The following is a 14,851-nucleotide window of genomic DNA, read 5'->3' on the forward strand; positions in this document are numbered from 1 at the left end:
CTTTCTGGCATTTTCTTACTTATTGTGATAAGAAAATTACATTCTACATTTACTAAGTTTCACATATACTATTGTAAGATGCATTGCAGGTGTAATCCCACCAATCACCCTGCCTCCGCCAACCTCCAACTTCCCGCCCATCCCTTTCCCCCTTCCCCCTATTCTTGGGTAATAAATGGCTTATAGCTTTCATTTGAAAGCTATAAATTAGTTTCATACTAGGGCTGAGTACATGGGACACTTTTTCTTCCATTCTTGAGATACTTTACTAAGAAGAATGTGTTCCAGCTCTATCCATGTAAACATGAAAGAAGAAAAGTCTCTACTTTTTTTAAGGCTGCATAATATTCCATGGTGTACATACACCACAATTTATTAATCCATTTTGGATCGATGGGCACTTGGGCTTTTTGCATGACTTAGCAATTATGAATTGGGCTGCAATAAACATTCTGGTACAAATATCTTTGTTATGATGTGATTTTTGGTCTTCTGGGTATATGCCTAGTAGAGGAATTATAGGATTGAATGGCAGATCTATTTTTAGATCTCTGAGTGTTCTCCAAACACCTTTCCAAAAGGAATGTATTAATTTGCATTCCCACCAGCAGCGCAGAAGTTTTCTTTTTCCACATCCCTTTTCTCCACATCCACGTCAACATCTCTGGTCTTGGGATTTTGTGACATAGGCTAATCTTACCGGAGTTAGATGATATCTCAAAGTAGTTTTGATTTGCATTTCTCTGATGATTAAAGAGTATTGAGTATTTTTTCATATGTCTGTAGGCCTTGTGCCTATCTTCTTCAGAGAGGTTTCTCATCAATTCCCTTGCCCACCCTGTGATGGAATCCCTTGTTCTTTTCTTGCTAATGCGTTTTAGTTCTCTGTGGATTCTGGTTCTTAAACCTTTGTCGGAGACATAACTAGCAAATATCTTCTCCCATTCTGAGGGCTGTTTGCATGCTTTACCTACTATGTTCTTGGCTGTGCAGAAGCTTTATAGTTTGATAAGGTCCCAGAAGTGTATTTTTGAAGCTGCTTCTAATGCCCGGGGGGACTTCCTCATAAAATACTCTCCCAGACTGATTTCTTCAAGGGTTTTCCCTGCACTCTCCTCTAGTATTTTTAGAGTTTCATGTCTTAAGTTTAAATCTTTAATCCAGTGAGAGTCTATCTTAGTTAACGGTGAAAGGTGTGGGTCCAGTATCAGTCTTCTACAGATTGCAAGCCAGTTCACCCAGCACCATTTGTTAAATAGGGAATCTTTTCCCCACTGAATGCTTTTAATTGGCTTGTCAAAGATCAAATAACGGGTAAGAACCTGGATTCCTTTCTTGGTTCTCTATTCTGTTCCAGACATCTACTTCTCTGTTTTTATGCCAGTGCCATGCTGTTTTGTTCACTATCGATTTGTAGTATAGTCTGAGGTCTAGTAGCATGATTCCTCCTGCTTTGTTTTTATTTCTGAGTAATGTCTTGGCTATTCAAGGTTTTTTCAGATTCCATATAAAATGAAGTATTTTTTTTTTAGATCTTTAAACTATGACAGGGGAGATTCAATAGGAATTGCAATAAAATTTTATATTGCTTTGGGTAGTATGGAAATTTTAACCATGTTGAGTCTTCCCATCCATGAGCATGGTATGTTTTTCCATTTGTTAACATTTTCAGCTATTTATTTTCTTAGAGTTTCAAAGTTCTTTTTATAGAGATCTTTCACATCCTTTGTTAGAGAAACTCCCAAATATTTCAACTTCTTTGGCACTGCTGTGTATGGAATAGAGCCTTTAACTGTTTTTTCAGCCTGACTATTGTTTGTATATACAAAGACTACTGATACATGAATGTTGATTTTGTAACCGGAGATGCTGCTGTATTCCTTGATCACTTCCAAGAGTTTTGTAGTAGAATACCTGGTGTTTTCCAGATATACAATCATATCATATGTGAAGATCAAAAGTTTGAACTCTTGACAATAAATGGATACTCTTCATTGCCTTATCTTCCCTAATTTTGGTGGCTAAAAATTCCATTACAATATTAAAGAGCAGTGTGCAGCCTTGTCTGGTTCCTGATCTCAGTGAAAATGATTTCAATTTAACTTCTTTCAATATGGTATTGGCTGTGGGTTTGCTGTAGATGACCTCTATCGGTTTAAGAAATGTCCCTTCTATACCAATTTTCTTAAGTGTTCTGATCATGAAGGCATGCTGGATATTATCAAAAGCTTTTTCTGCATCAACTGAGAGAATCATATGGTCTATGTTTTTTAATTTGTTTATGTGCTGAATTATACTTATAGATTTACGTATATTGAACCAGCCTTGAGACCCTGGGATAAAACCAACTTGGTCATGATGTATAATTTGTTTGATGTGTTGCTGGATACTGTTTGTTAGGATCTTGTTGAATATTTTTGCATCTATATGCATTAGTGATAATAGTCTATAATTTTCTTTTCTTGTTGGGTCTTTTCTTGGCTTGGGGTTCAGGGTGATGTTTGCTTCATAGAACGTGTTAGGTAGTCTTCCTTCTTTTTCTATCTTTTGGAACAGGTTGAATGATATAGGTACTATTTCCTCTTTAAAGGTTTGGTAGAATTCTGATGTGAAGCCATCTGGTCCCTTGCTTTTTTTTTTAGGGAGGTTTTGTATGGTTGATGCTATTTCACAACTTGATATTGGCCTGTTCAACATTTCCACTTGGTTCTGGCTAAGTCTTAGAAGATGACGTGCTTCCAAGTATTGGTCAATTTCCTTCAGATTTTCATATTTCTGAGAATGAAGTTTCTTGTAATATTCATTAAGGTTTTTTTGAGTTTCTGAGGAGTCTGTTGTTATTTTGTCTTTGTCATTTCTGCTTGATGAAATTAGAAATTTTACTCTTTTTTTCCTGGTTAGGCTAGCCAAAGGTTTATCTATTTTATTGACCTTTTCACAAAACCAACTTTTTGATTTATTGATCTGTTGTATAATTCTTCTGTTTTCAATTTCATTTAATTCTGCTCTAATTATGGTTATTTCTTTTCTTCTACTGGGTTTGGGGTTGAAATGTTCTTTCTTTTCCAGTTGCTTGAGATGTCCCATTAAGTCGTTCACTTCCTCTCTTTCTGTTCACTTGAGGAAGGCTTGTAGTGCTATAACTTTCCCTCTTAAACTGCCTTTTTGGTGTCCTGGACTTCAGATAATTTGTGTCTTCATTGTCGTTTTGATCCAAAAATTTGGCAATTTCCTTCTTAATCCCATCTCTGACCCAGCTGTCATTCAGCATAAGGATATTTGACTTCCATGTTTTGTATGAGTATGCAGATTCCTGTTGTTACTGAGCTCAACTTTTATTCCATGGCGGTCCGAGAAGGTGCAGGGAATAATTTCTATTTTTTTTAGATTTACTGAGGTTAGACTTGTGACCTAAGATGTGATCAATTGTGGAGTATTTTCTGTGGACTGATGAGAAGTATGTGTATTCAGTTTCGTTGGGATGAAATGTTCTGTAGATGTCTGCTAAATCCAAATGTTAGATGGTTAGGTTTAAAATTTAAAATTTCTTTGCTCAGCTTCTTATTGGAGGATTGGCCAACACTACCAAACAAGTTTTGAAATCTCCAACTATTTTAGAGCTTGAGGAAATCAAGTTGCTCTTGTCTGTTATAATTTCTCTTAAAATTGAGGTGCATTCTGGTTGGGTGCATAGATATTAATAATTGAAATCTCATCATATTATTACCCTTAACAAATATGAAGTGACCATTCTTATCCTTCCTTACTTTTGTTGGTTTAAAGCCTATTGTATCTGCAAATAAAATTGCATCATCTCCTTTTTTCTGATTACCATTTGCCTGAAATATGGATGACCATCCTTTCACCCTTAGTGTATATTTGTCATTTAAGGTAAGATGTGACTCTTGTATGCAGCCAATATCTGGCCTGAGTTTTTGAATCCAGTCAGCTAACCTGTACCTCTTTAGAGGATAGTTTAAGCCCTTCAGATTAATGGAGAACATTGATAAATCTGGTAATATATATATTTTTTAAGTATCACCAGTTTTTTTTTTTTTTTTTTTTTTTTATTAAACCATAGCTGTGTACATTAGTATGATTGTGGGGCACCATACACTTGGTTCACAGATCATTTGACACATTTTCATCACGTTAGTTAACATAGCTTTTGTAGCATTTTCTTAGTTAATATTTTGAGTATCGAGTTTTTCGAAACTCCAGTGGACCTTTTTAGTCCTTTTGCCACTGTGGAAGTTGGAGCTTGATCAAAAGTTTCTGAAATAGTTTACTTTTGTTGTAGAGGATTGGGCAGGTCATTATGGAGGATAGGTCTAAGAATATCCTGAAGAGCTGGTTTGGTTATGGCAAATTTCTTCAACATGTGAATATCATTAAAGTATTTAATTTCTTCCTCATAAATGAAATTCAGTTTAGCTAAATACAGGATCCGGGGTTGTAAGTTATTTTGCTTTAGGAGAGTAAAAGTTGATGACCATCCTCATCTGGCTTGAAAAATTTCAGCAGAAAGATCTGCAGTCATTCTAATATTCTTCACTTTGTACGTAAGGGATTTCTTTCATCTGGCTGCTTTCAGAATTTTCTCCTTCATTTTTACTTTAGTGAAATTAATCATGATATTCCTGTGGAATATCTTATTAGGATTGAGTTGTGCTGGGATTCTGAAACATTCTGCTATCTGAATTTCAGAATCTCTTAAAATGTCTGCAAAATTATCTTCCATAATTTCCTGGAGAAGGGTCTCTGTGCCCAGCGAGGCCACTTCATCACTTTCAGGGATTCCAGTGAGGGAAGTATTAGCCTTCTTTGAATTATCCCAGAGCGCTCTGAGAGAATGATCGATTTTTTGTCTCCATTTCTCTTCCTCTTTGAGAGTTTGGGAGCATTCAAATTCTTTGTCTTCAATGTCAAAAATCCTTTCTTCTGCTTGCTCCATTCTGTTACTGAGGAATTCTACTGTATTTTTCAGGTCTTTGAGGGCTGCAAATTCTTGCTTCAGTGTGTCAAAATCTTTGGTGGTTTTGTCTTTAAATTTGTTAAATATTGAGACAATTTTGAATTTCTCCTCAAATTTCTAATTCTGACTTTTGAATTGCTGCTCGAATTTCTGATTCCAAATTTTCCCCCATTTTATTAATCTTGTTTGCAATCCAAATTCTGAATTGGATTTCTGACATCTCAGCCAGTTGTTTATGAATGACCTCATCAGTTACATCTGCCATATCTTTCCTTGGGGAGGTTGATCTATTCTGGTTATTCATGTTACCAGTGTTTTTCTGCTGATTCTGCCCCATGATTGTTTTACACCCTTTGATTTTACCCCTTGCTCTTTGTTGAGGACCTGTATAGTGCTATGGCCTGAGAAACTGGGACCCTGTTTGGTTTGATGGGGCTAAGTGGTTCTGTCTTGTTTTCAGTTGGTTTCTGTTCGACCCTAGTGAAACAGTTACTCTCAGTTGAAGTATCAGCTGTGGAGAAATACCAGCAATTAAGTCACCCCTCCCACCACAGGGAACAATTGGAAAAGGAAAATCAAACCTTCCTACAACCACACACCCAGGGCACCACCTGAATAGTCCTCAGGCGATTGGCTCAGTTCAAAAGGTCAAAATTAATTGTCTTAGTCAGTCTGTCTTGGGTGGGAGAGGTTAAGAGTTTTCTGGGAACTGGATCACAGGGGTCTGGTGACTACTCTAATATGGCTTGGTCCAGTGCTGAGTGGGGTCAGGAGGAGCCACCCAGCAAATAGATCAGTCTGGGAAGGTTGATGCCCCCTTTCCCACCTTACACCTTGGTCACACCCAGTCACTGATAGCACCACAGGGCTGTAACCCAGTTGCCTGTAGTGAACAGATACTCCAGGGGTTTGCACCTGCCTGAATCAAAAGGAAATCTATTTCTGCTCAGCCATGCCATTGCACTTTGCCTCTATGTAGCAGGGGGAGGTGAGTCCTGACAAACTCGCGTGCTTGATGGAGGCTGCTGGTTGTTCACTCAGTTCCAGCACTGCCCCTGATTTATGTTACTGACACAACAGAATAACTTTGCGGCAATTTTTTTCTGGCCCTGCTAAATTGCCCTGCAGAAGAGAAGCTGTTTTGAGTTCCCAGAGCTTGCGCCTCAGGCCCTGTCTTTGCTCCTGCAGGTTTGTGTTCATTTACTCGTCAGTTCTAGCCTCCTGTCTTCCTTTGTCTATAGGCTGATGATCCCCTGAGGGCCAGGTGAATCTTAGGCTCAATAAAGCGGTCCTCTGGGTCAGCCCCACTGTGGGAACTTCCTGGGTCTATGAATGCCTTTCTAGTCTCTGTGCTCCACCCAGGTCGGCATCACTTCTGGCAAACCCTTTACCTACAGGGCCTGCATTTCTGTCCCAGATCTGTTCCGTGGTGGTTGCCACCTGAGTAAATGCCCAGCCTCCTCTGGTTGCCCAGGGAGACAGGGGGTTTGGCTTCAGAATATCCGTGACTGAGCCGTATTATTACTAAAAAAAGAGGCTGCTGCTGTGTGCTTCGGGGCACTGCTGCTCCAGTGTGGTTAACTCTCAGCTGACTGTCCTCTCGTCACTCCCATGCCCCAGAGTCAGCACTGACCATCTGCAGTTTAGGCACTGTCCACACCCCTCAAGAAATCACACAAGAATCTGGACTCCTGGGGGACAGGCCTCCAGACCTCAGAATGAGAGTGTAGGGGAGTGCTGGGAGCTCAGAGTTGCAGGTAGAAAATATATAAAGTTTTATACAGTTTTATGCCTGGCAGGAGAATGCTGTGGCACCCTAGTAGGGGAGGTAGGTCCAGTTTTTAAAGTGTCTCTCCCATGGAGTGTAGTGGGAGGACCTTTGAACTCTACTCATTTGTTTGTGGGCACTCCGAGACATTCTCATGTGAGAGGGGACTCGCGTACGCTTGGTGATGGATTTTGTACATGTTTTTATTTATTTTTTTATTAAATCATAGTTGTGTACATTAACATGATCATGGGGTACCATACACTTGGTTCATAGACCGCTTGACACATTTTGATCACACTAGTTAACACAGCCTTCCTGGCATTTTCTTAGTTATTTTGCTAAGACATTTACATTCCACATTTACTAAGTTTCACATATACCCTTGTAAGATGACCCACAGGTGTAATCCTATCAAACCCCCTCCCTCTAAACAACACACCCCTCCCTCCCCACCCTTTCCCCCTTCCCCATATTCTTAGGTTGTACCTGGGTTATAGCTTTCACGAGAAGGTCCTAAATAAATTTCATAGTAGGGGTGAGTACATTGGGTACTTTTTCTTCCATTCTTGAGACACGTTACTAAGAAGAATATGTTCCAGCTACATCCATGTAAACATGAAAGAGGTAAAGTTTCCATCTTTCTTTAAGGCTGCATAGTATTCCATGGTGACCACAATTCATTAATCCATTCGTGGATCAATGGGAATTTGGGCTTTTTCCATGACTTAGCAATTATGAATAGGGCTGCAATAAACATTCTGGAACAGATATCTTTGTTATGATTTCAATTTTGGTCTTCTGGGTATATGCCCAGTAGAGGAATTACAGGATTGAAGGGAAGGTCTATTTTTAGATCTCTAAGTGTTCTCCATATATCTTTCCAAAAGGAATGTATTAATTTGCACTCCCACCAGCTGTGCAAAAGAGTTCCCTTTTTTCCACATCTCTGATCTTGGGATTTTGTGGTATAGGCTAGTCTCGCTGGAGTTATATGATATCTCTTAGTAGTTTTCATTTGCATTTCTCTGATGATTAAAGATGATGAGCATTTTTTCATGTCTCTGAAGGCCACGTGCCTGTCTTCTTCAGAGAAGTTTCTCTTCAAGTCCCTTGCCCAGCCTGTGATGGGATCCCTTTTTTTTTTTTTTTTCTTGCTAATGTGTTTGAGTTCACTGTGGATTCTGGTTATTAAACCTTTGTCAGAGACATAACCTGCAAATATCGTTTCCCATTCTGAGGGCTGTTTGCTTGCTTTACTGTGTTCTTGTCTGTGCAGAAGCTTTTTAGTTTGATCAAGTCTCAATAGAGTATTTTTGAAGCTGCTTCAATTGCCCTGGGAGTTTTCCTCATAAAAAACTCGCCTAACCCAATTTCTTCAAGGATTTTCCATGCTCTCTCCTGTAGTATTTTTATACTTTCATGTCTTAAGTTTAAATCTTTAATCCAGTGAGAGTCTATCTTGGTTAATGGTGAAAGTTGTGTGTCCAGTTTCAGTCTTCTACAGGTTGCCAGCCAGTTCACCCAGCACCATTTGTTAAATAGGGAATCTTTTCCCCACTTAATGTTTTTTTTTTTTTTTTCCCCACTTAATGTTTTTAACTGGCTTGTCAAAGATTAAATAATGGTAGGTAGCTGGATTCATCTCTTGGTTCTCTATTCTGTTCCAGACATCTACTTCTGTTTTTGTGCCAGTACCATGCTGTTTTGATCACTTTCAATTTGTAGTATAGTCTGAGGTCTGGTAGCGTGATTCCTCCTACTATGTTTTTATTTTTGAGTAATGCCTTGGCTATTCAAGGTTTTTTCTGATTCCATATAAAACGAAATATTGTTTTTTCAAGATCTTTAAAGTATGACAGTGGAGCTTTAATGGGGATTGCGCTGAAATTATATATTGCATTGGTAGTATGGACATTTTAACAATGTTGATTCTTCCCAGCCATGAGCATGGTATGTTTTTCCATTTTTTAACATTATCAGCTATCTCCTTTCTTAGAGTTTCATAGTTCTGTTTATTTAGATCTTTCACGTCTTTTGTTAGGTAAATTCCCAAATATTTTATCTTCTTTGCCACTACTGTGAATGGGATAGAGTCCTTAACTGTTTTTTCAACTTGATTATTGTTGGTATATATAAATTCTGCTGATTTATGGATGTTGATTTTGCAACCTGAGACACTGCTGTATTTTTTGATCACTTGTAAGGGGTTTGTAGTTGAGTCCCTATTGTTTTCCAGATATACAATCATATCATCTGTGAAGAGTGAAATTTTGATATTTTCTGACCCTATGTGGATACACTTGATCACCATTTCTTCCCTAATTGCAGTGGCTAAAATTTCCATTACAATGTTAAAAAGCAATGGAGACAATGGACAGCCTTGTCTGGTTTCTGATCTGAGTGGAAATGATTCCAATTTAACTCCATTCAATATGATATTGGCTGTGGGGTTGTTGTATATGGTGTCTATCAGTTTAAGAAATGTCTCTTCTGTACCGATTTTCTTAATTGTTCTGATCATGAAGGGATGCTGGATATTATCAAAAGCTTTTTATGCATCGATTGAGAGAATCATATGGTCTTTGTTTTTTAATTTGTTTATGTGCTGGATTACATTTATAGATTTATGTATATTGAACCAGCCTTGAGACCCTGGGATAAAACCGTCTTGTTCATGATGTATAAATTGTTTGATGTGTTGGTGGATTGTGTTTGTTAGGATCTTCTTGAATATTTTTGCATCTATATTCATTAGTGATATCGGTCTATAATTTTCTTTTCTTGTTGGGTCTTTTCCTGGTTTGGGGATCAGGGTGATGTTTGCTTCATAGAATGTGTTGGGTAGATTTCCTTCTTTTTCTACCTTTTGAAACATATTGAGTAATATAGGTACTAATTCCTCTTTAAAGGTTTGGTAGAATTCTGATGTGAAACCATCTGGTCCTGGGCTTTTCTTTTTGGGGAGTTTTTGTATGGTTGATGTTATTTCTGAACTTGATATGGGCCTGTTCAACATTTTCTTTTAATTCTGGTTAAGTCTTGGAAGGTGACATGCTTCCAAGTATTGGCCAATTTTCTTCAGATTTTCATATTTTTGAGAGTAAAGTTTTTTGTATATTTATTAAAGATTTTTTTGATTTCTGAGGAGTCTGTGGTTATTTCATCTTTGTTATTTCTTATTGATGAGATTAGACATTTTACTCAATTTTTCTTGATTAGTTTGGCCAAAGGTTTATCTATTTTATTGAACTTTTCAAAAAAAACAGCTTTTTGATTTATTGATCTGTTGTATTATTCTTTTGTTTTCAATTTCATTTAGTTCTGTTCTGATTTTGGTTACTTTCTGCTACTGGGTTTGGGGTTTTATTATTCTTTCATTTCCACTTGCTTGTGATGTCCCATTAAATTGTTAACTTCCTCTCTTTCCGTTCTCCTGAGGAAGGCTTGCAGTGCTATAAATTTCCCTTTGTGATGTCCCAGAGGTTCTGATTGTTGTCTTCATTGTCGTTTTGTTTCAAAAATTTGGCAATTTCCGGGCGGCGCCTGTGGCTCAGTCGGTAAGGCGCCGGCCCCATATACCGAGGGTGGCAGGTTCAAACCCGGCCCCGGCCTAACTGCAACAAAAAAAATAACCGGGCATTGTGGTGGGTGCCTGTAGTCCCAGCTACTCGGGAGGCTGAGGCAAGAGAATCGCTTAAGTCCAGGAGTTGGAGGTTGCTGTGAGCTGTGTGATGCCACAGCACTCTACCAAGGGCCATAAAGTGAGACTCTGTCTCTACAAAAAAAAAAAAAAAATTTGGCAATTTCCTTCTTGATCTCATCTGTGACCCAGCTATCATTCAGCATAAGGTTATTTAACTTCCATTTTTTAATGAGTATGCAGATTCATGTTGTTACTCATCTCAATTTTTATTCCATGGTGGTTCAAGAAGATGCATGGAAAAATTTCTATTCCTTTAAATTTACTGAGGTTAGACTTGTGACCTAAGATGTGATCGATTTTTCAGTAAGTTCCTTGGGCTGATGAGAAGTATGTGTATTCAGTTTTGTTGGGATGAACTGTTCTGTAGATGTCTGCTAAATCTAAATTCTGGATTGTTAGATTTAAATCTGGAATTTATTTACACAACTTTTTGTTGGAGGATCAATCCATCACTGCCAAAGGAGTATTAAAATATCCGAGTATCATGGAGCTGGTGAAATCAAGTTGCTCATGTCTGTTAGAGTTTCTCTTATAAATTGAGGTGCATTCTTGTTGGGTGCATAGGTATTAATAATTGAAATACTATCATATTGAGTATTACCCTTAAAAAATATGAGTGACCATTCTTGTCCTTCCTTACTTTTGTTGGTTTAAAGCCTATTGTATCTGCAAATAAAATTGCAACACCTACTTTTCTCTGGTTACCATTTTCCTTTATATGGATGACCATCCTTTCACCCTGAGTCTGTATTTGTCTTTTAATTTAAGATTTGACTCTTGTATGCAACAGATTTCTGGCCTGAGTTTTTGTATCCAGTCAGCTAACCTATGTCTCTTTAGAGTACAGTTTAAGCCATTCACATTAATTGAGAAGATTGATAAGTCTCGTGAAATTTTGGGTATCAAGTTTTTCAAAAGTCCAGTGGACATTTTTAATCCTTTCGCCATTGTGGAAGTTGGAGTTTGATCAGGAGTTTCTGAGTGAGTTTACTTTTGTACTATAGGATTGGGTTGGTAATTATGGAGGACATTTCTGAGAATATCCTGAAGAGCTGGTTTGGTTATGGCAAATTTTTTCAACATATGAATGTCATTAAAGTATTTAATTTCTCCATCGTAAATGAAACTCAATTTAGCTGGATACAAGATCTGAGGTTGAAAGTCATTTTGCTTTAGGAAATTAAAATCGATGACCACCCCCATCTTGCTTGAAAAGTTTCAGAAGAGAGATCTGCAGTCATTCCAATGTTCTTTCCTTTGAAGGTAATAGTTTTGTTTCGTCTCCAGCTTTGAGAATTTTTGGCTTCATATTAACTTTAGTGAAGTTAATTATGATATGCCTGGGGGATGTCTTATTGGGATTGAGTCATTCTGGTGTTCTGAAGCTATCTGCGATCTGAATTTCATTTTCTCTAGGCATGTCTGGAAAATTCTCTTTCATAATTTCATGCAGAAGGGCCTCTGTGCCCATTGAGGCCACTTCATCGGTTTCAGAAATTCCTATGAGTCGGAAATTTGCCTTGTTCGAGTTATCCCAGAGCTTTCTGAGAAAATGATCCGTTTTTGCTCTCCATTTCTTTTCCTCTTTGAGAGTTTCATAGTGTTCAAAGGCTTTATCTTCCATGTCAGAAATCCTTTCTTCTGCTCGGTCCATTCTGTTGCTGAAAAATTCTACTGTATTTTTCATATCTTCGAGGGCTGTAAATTCTTGCTTCAATGTGTTTAAGTCGTTGGTGGTTTTGTCTTTAAATTTGTTCCATTCTTGAGACAACTTTTGAATTTCTCCTCGGATTCTTAATTCCATTTTATTAATCTTGTCTGCAATCCAAATTCTGAATTCGATTTCTGCCATCTCAGCCAGTTGTTTGTGAATGGGATCTTCAATTACATCTGCCATATCTTTCCTTGGGGGAGTTGATCTATTCTGCTTATTCATGTTACCAGAGTTATTCTGCTGATTCTGCCACATGGTTGTTTTACTCCCTTTGATTTTTCCCCTGGGAATTTGTTGAGGGCCTGTACAGCGTTGTGGGCTGAGAGCCTGGGGCCCTGTCTGCTGTGGTTGGGCTAAGTGGTTCTGTCTTATTTTCAGCTGGTTTCTGTTTGACCCCAGTGTAGCACTTTGAGTGAAGTCTCAGCTCTCTAAGTCGGCCCTGCCCTGGAAGCTTCCCGGGTCTGTGAGTTGCTTCAGGCAAATCCTTTACTCACTGGTGGCATCCTCTGGTATCCCAGGGAGACAATGGGTGTGGCTTCAGCCACCTCAGGGAACTGCCTCTCTGGTGTGGGTCTCTACCAGCCTAACTCCTGCGCCCCAGAGTCAACACTGACCAGCTGCAGATCGGGCACTGTCCATGCCCCGATAAGTCGCCTTGGAATGTGGACTCCCAGAGGACAGGCCTCCAGATCTCTGAGTGAGGGCGGAGGGGAGCCCTGGGAGCTCAAAACCGCCGGCAGTGAGCACACACAGTTTCACTCAGTTTTATGACCAGCCTCACCACCATTGCTTAGGCCTCCAGATCTCAGAGTGAGGGTGGGGTTTGGAGAACTGGTAGCCCAGAGACGCTGGTAGTGAACACACTCAGATCCCCTCAGTTTTATGCCCCGCAGCACCACCGCCGCTCGGGCCTCCAGATCTCAAAGTGAGGGCCAGCGGGGGCTGGGGGCCAGCGCTGGGATCCCAGAACTGCCGGTAGTGAGCACACTCAGTTCAACTCAGTTTTCTGCCTGGCCGCATCGCCTCTGCTCAGGCCTCCAGTTCACAGAGTGAGGGTTGGGGGTGGAGAGCTGGGAGCCCAGAGCTGCCAGTAGTGAGCACACTCAGTTCCACTTAGTTTTTTGCCTGGCCACAATGTCGCTGCTCAGGCCTCCAGTTTACAGAGTGAGGGTGGAGGGTGGCGTGCAGGGAGCCCAGAGCTGCCAGAAGTGAGCACACTCAGTTCCACTCAGTTTTTTGCCTGGTGCACTGCCACGGCTCAGGCCTCCAATTTAAAGAGTGAGGGCGGAGGATGGAGCTCTGGCAGCCCAGAGCCACCAGTATTGAGCACACTCAGTTCTACTCAGTTTTTTGCCCAGCCACACTGCCGCCACTCAGGCCTCCAGATCTTAGAGTGAGGGTTGGGGGGAAGCGCTGGGAGCCCAGAGCCACCAGCAGCGAGCTCACACAGTTCCACTCAGTTTTATGCCTGGTTATATTGCTGCCCAAGGAGGGGTGGGAGTTCAGTGTTGTGGGCAAATGCTATTTACAGATTTATGCAGTTTTATGCCTGGCAGAACACTTTGGCACTCTAGTAGGGGAGATAGGTCCAGATTTCAGTAGATTTCTCCCTTGGAGTGTAGTAGAAGGGTCTTTGGTTTCTGCCCGTTTGTTTGTGGGGCTCTTATGTAGATCAGATGGGGGCGGGGGGACTTCTGTCTGACAGCTTGGTGATGGGTTTTGTACCTTTTGTTTGCATCCTTGTGGTTGCAGCTCTCCTCAGCGGGTTGATGTGCATTCTTCAACTTTCTCTCTTGGTGCTACTCAAATCCATCAGGTTACTTGTTAAATTTTCATCCCTTAACTCTCCTTCATGACAGGATCCTCTGTGGAAATCTGGCTTCAGTGCACCATCTTGTCTCCTCCCTGCCAATTGTGACTTTGTACATTTTGTTTGTATCCTTGGGGTTGTAGCTCACCTCAGCAGGGTTGATGTGCATTCTTCCACCTTCTCTCTTGTTGGTCTCAAATCCACCAGGTTACTCTCTAAATTTCTGTCCTTTAACTCTTCTTCTGGATGGGAGCCTGTGTGGAAAGCTGGCTACAGTCAGCCATCTTCTCTCTAACCCCCCAAAACTTCGTTTTTCCTCTGTCATTTGGAGGTGCCAAAGGACACCCAAGAGCTCTTTCCAAAGATCAAATATGAATCTTCTCTCCTGTTATTATCAGAAGTCACCAAGGAGAAAGACAATATCAGGTTCTGAAAACTTGGTTCTGAGTCACAACTAGGTTTTGGCATTTTCCAGGGTACTGAACTGCCAAGCCTCAGTAGGTGGCCATGTTGACAAAGAGGACATGCTTTCCTGCATACTGCTTATGGCGGATGTACTTGGCATCCAGGGTGAGTGCTCCATACTCATAGATGGTGCCTGCCACATCCTTGTTGAAATCCAACTTCATTTTTTCTGGCTTTAGAATCTGCTGAATGAAGCATACCAGGAACAGGGGGGAAAAAACAGGAGGCCCAGAACTGCCAAATCATGGCTCCTACTAGGAGGACTAGGTATGTCTGTATAATAGAGACTTTAAAGAAAAGAACTAAAAGATGATTGGACTTATCATATACATTATTATAGATATTATTGCAGTAACAGCCACAGCAGCTACTGCCTGAGTGGCCCTTCATCAAAGCATACAAATGGTTAATTT

The sequence above is a fragment of the Nycticebus coucang genome, chromosome 2, assembly GCF_027406575.1.
Source record: "Nycticebus coucang isolate mNycCou1 chromosome 2, mNycCou1.pri, whole genome shotgun sequence".
NCBI lineage: Eukaryota > Metazoa > Chordata > Mammalia > Primates > Lorisidae > Nycticebus > Nycticebus coucang.